The sequence below is a fragment of the Limulus polyphemus genome, unplaced genomic scaffold (genome assembly GCF_000517525.1).
Source record: "Limulus polyphemus unplaced genomic scaffold, Limulus_polyphemus-2.1.2 Scaffold10704, whole genome shotgun sequence".
NCBI lineage: Eukaryota > Metazoa > Arthropoda > Merostomata > Xiphosura > Limulidae > Limulus > Limulus polyphemus.
The window spans coordinates 12,633-17,112 of record NW_013676314.1 but is presented as its reverse complement, the minus strand read 5'-3'; the positions used below and the strand labels follow the sequence as shown (position 1 = coordinate 17,112).

The 4,480-nt window shown below is 31.9% G+C and overlaps 1 long non-coding RNA gene across 1 annotated transcript in view; it reads left to right on the top strand.

Annotated features, from left to right (window-relative positions):
• LOC111083694 overlaps positions 1 to 2,316 on the top strand; it is a 4,281-nt gene extending 1,965 nt beyond the window's left edge. The window contains exon 2 of the long non-coding RNA XR_002609194.1: positions 909 to 2,316. This is a non-coding gene — a long non-coding RNA (uncharacterized LOC111083694). The remainder of the gene's footprint in view (positions 1 to 908) is intronic.
• The last annotated feature ends 2,164 nt before the right edge of the window (positions 2,317 to 4,480 follow it).

The following is a 4,480-nucleotide window of genomic DNA, read 5'->3' as shown; positions in this document are numbered from 1 at the left end:
CTTAAGCCTTTTAATGAAAATGGGAACATTGACAGGGAAATAGATCTGAATAAAGAAGTTTCCTAACGAGCGCGAACAGTAGTGTGGTGTAAAATGCTTGAAATTTTCATAAAAGTGACCCGAAAAACTGTGCTAACTCGTAACCCATGGCCCGATTTTAACAAAACTTGTTTTATTCTGTTTCTATTCTCATTTCACATATTCTATTCATATTTCTATTTTCATATTGTGCACCCTTTTTGCTGTATTTAATTACAGACAAACAAACAATCTCAGTTTTAGTAGTGTACAGATTGATAGATGTATACTGTTATGATTTTAAAGCTATTTAGAATAAACAAATTTAGTTTCATATTACAATTTGAAGTCTTTCTAGAAAGAAAAAAGGGTAAGATTTATTTAGATTTTTATTTTTAGGTGGTTATGAGGTTCGATTAAATTAATCAACCTTGTATAGAGTTAGAGTAGAGAAAATAACAGATAAAATATATAAAATTTTACAGAAAAAAAGTTTGAAATGTACTTAGGGGCTTTTAGAGATTATGCAAATAAAATTTGAGATTTTTTAGATGAAGAAAAGTATTTTTAATCTTAACATGAAAATCACTTACTGGACCAGTCAACAGTGTGACTCCATATATTCATGGGAAAAGTTTTAGTGAAAATACTTTGTTAAAAATTCTGAGTTTTCTCTACAAATTACTCTTATTGATTACTGAAAGCTTGCGAAATTTCATGAGGATACACAAAACAGATGTTATAATATGGAAACTTTAAAGGTCATGAACTTGGCCAAGCCCATAGCAATAAAGTTAATGTGTTTTTTTATTCAATCTTTAAATGTTCTTCTCAGAGCAAATTTTGGCACACTAGTTGATGTGTTGGGGATTTCTTTACCTGTTTTCCAGGAAAATGTTCGTCTCAAGTACAAGATAACGTACATCGTCGAAGATCAGACTCACACCGACCTCGGGGAAGTAAATAATTTACTTGAACATAGATGATTTTTCAAAAGTTTAAATTAAGAAATATATAAACAATAGAGAATAAATATATATGGAATTATCTTACATTGAAATGGTAAAAGTCCATCTTTCAGTTTACTTTTCCGATATTGTAGTAACTTGTAAAGAATATCCTTTTTTTTTTTCAGTAATTAGTGAATTTTCATCCAGGGATGTGATCTAGTGTTTGTATATTAAGATTATTTTTTATTAGGGCATTATAATTCAAATGTACCAGCCTTAGATATTAGACTGCATATCGTATCTGACTACTAGAACTTGTGTTTCTCTAACCCTAAATCTGACAGTTGTTTTTAAAGAAAATAGAATATTGGATTAATTATTATTTTCAAAGTCTCTTAGTAAAATGTGAAATTATACATCAAAGTTTATAGCTGAAATAAGAGGCATTGCTAGACACTCGCACATGGGGCCTGTGAATATTGAGTCATGATTGATGTTTTACTAAAACGTTGAAAATTCCCTTGCCTGATCCACAAATCTTTTAAGTACCTAGCAGTGCCTCTGGCTGAAATAATTTAAAGTTTTGCTTTAGTGACAGATTAAAAAATTTCCTGTTATGCTTATCATATTAAACTCAACGTCTCAGTGTATTATCACACTTAGTAATATAATAGGCAAACTTACACGGGGTCCTTTTGTGGCAAGGTGATTGATTCTTGAATTACGCTTGTCAGCTGTAATGTTAAAATAAAACATGAAAAGTTTCATGTTTCCAGTGCTGAAATGCTACTGGTCTTTGCTCCTGTAAGGACTCTTTTTTTCCCACCCCCTTCACCACACCCACAGCCCTTATTTAGATAGTTGGTGACCCCTTATTTGTAAAATTCTAGATCCGCCACTGGACATTGTCATGACTTATCCATCAGTAGCATAATCAGAGATTGGTTGATGTGCCGTTAACAATGGTAGTTTTAAACTACAAGCTTTAGGATTAACTGTTGGTTTCATCTGTTCAGAAGATGTGTTGAAACATAACCTGTTAGTTGATTACAAGTATTAAGTACTGGAAAGGAAAGCTAAAGTTTAGTTCTGTTGTAATATGCATTCTTTATTTTTTGAAATATATGTCTATCTTAGTAACGGGCCATCAGTGTGCTGTGATTTAAAATTTGGTAATTTTACCAACAGACATTTCACGCTAACAAGTCAAATGTTATCTGTGTTGTAAACAACTAGCTGTATTTTTATGCCACTCAAGACAGTTTTTTATTTCCTTTTCTAGGTATCTACAATAAGATCTATTTCAAGCTATTACTCTGTACAATTTTAAGTAAAACCAAAATGTCAAGACCCAAAAGTCTAAGCTGATTGCATGTTTAATTCTTATTTTCTGATAAAACACTGCCACCTGTAAGATATAACTGACAATCTTCTATTTATTGAAATATGGGAGTTTAAATCTGCAGTTCAAGGGTAACCCTAACGTGTTAATTTTACACAAACAGTCTGTTAACCCTACATGCATGGGTGGAGATCAAAGTGTGCATGGCATGACCTTTTACAGAGTGCCAGTCAACATGGTATTATGTACTTGATGTCGGAGATATCAAAAATTTTCATTTTACCCTAAACTGCTGATTTATCAACAGTTCATGGTAGAGGAGAGGAAGTACCATATACACTAACGGGGATACACAAAACTGTGGATATGTATTTCTGAGGTTCTAGAAGTTATACAAACATAATGTTGCAGTCAAACTTGTCCGAGTCAGAATGACATTGTCAGTTACGTAGTTTTGGTAAGTTATACAAATGTAAACTATACAAACATAATGTTGCAGTGAAACTTGTTCGAATCAGAATGACATTGTCAGTTACGTAGTTTTGGTACGAATACTTTTATAACACACCAGATTTTACTAAAAGCTTTCTACATTTTGTGTAGATATACGTAGTAACCATGGAATTATAGACATCACTCCTTCTCCAATACAGGGTCCGTCCAATCGACCGAACCTGTGAACATTTCATTAGTCTTTACTAAACTTCATTTAGTAGCTGTTTTGAAAGACACTATTACTAGCAAAGTATATGCGCATTAGTTCATCAAATCTGCTATCATAACTTGCACGTTTCTTGGAAATTCTAAGTGTGGAATTTTGACAAAGAGAGAATGTTTTGTGATTGTTTATGTTCACCAATCAACCCAAAATATTTAAAACTAACAAGGTGTATATTCATAACAATGGTTTAAATATGTTATCAAAATATATATATATTCAAACCATGTAGTAGTAGTAATTAAAACGTTAGACGATCTCAGGTGTGTGTATTATCTAGTAATGAAACAGCAAAGATAATAGAAATAACATTTCTACAATACTGTAACTTAATTCGTCAGAGTGATTTTTCAAAGAATGGGAGACAGGAAACATTATTAGATATTTTACATTCCAAGAGTTGCTTGTCGTACTGTTTGTTTTCAAACTTAACCTAAGAAGCATTACTCACTACCAGTACTGAGAGTGCCCGATGGGTCTTCAGTATGTAAAGTTCCAATGGGTCTTTGACGTAAAGTGGTGAATTTGTAGTGAAAGATTAATGTTATAAGATTCAAGTTAACACCAAGGTAATATCTCTCCTGTTAAAACTGTTCATTTAAAACTTTAAAATTATAATATTTGAATAATATATATCTTACATAAAACTTGGAAACATTGTTACTTACATCTATAACAATCATGTATCACATGTTGGTATTATAAGTTTATGTTCTTTTCAAAGTCTGGAATGTGTATTAAACTCTTTTTAAACATTATCTTCATGTTGTATACTGTACAAAATAGTAGGAGTATAATATTTTCCTGTGTAGTTTTGTTGTTTGCAAATAAAGTATATATATATATATATATATACTGTAAATAAAGAGATGTTTATCATACTTTGTTACTAGTTGCTATGACATTTTTAGCTGACCCCCCAAAAAAAAGACATTGCTGTGAATGTGTGTGATATGTTTAAGTCAGTGGAGTTAAACCGAGTAATCAGTTTTTGTATGAACTGACCAAGAGATTGATCTACTCTGATTGAAAGCTTCTGAAGTTAACACTAAGAACTAACAGTGATTTGTAACCAAGTATTGAACTTATCCACAATAAACCTTTTATCGACGAATATCACAAAACCTAAAAATATCATCTCACTGGAGTTCATTTGTAAAACAGATTCAAAAAGGGTTTTTCTTTGTTGATACCGCAGACAAAAAGGAAATTAACCCACAGAGGTGTACTGTCAGAACTCAAAACTCAGTTGATAATCCACAGAGGTGTACTGCCAGAACTCATTTGATTTGATTATCAAAATCAGTTGATAACCCACAGAGGAGTACTGTCAGAACTCATTTGATCTGATTATCAAACTCAGTTGATAATCCACAGAGGTGTACTGCCAGAACTCATTTGATTTGGTTATCAAAATCAGTTGATAACCCACAGAGGTGTACTGCCAGAACT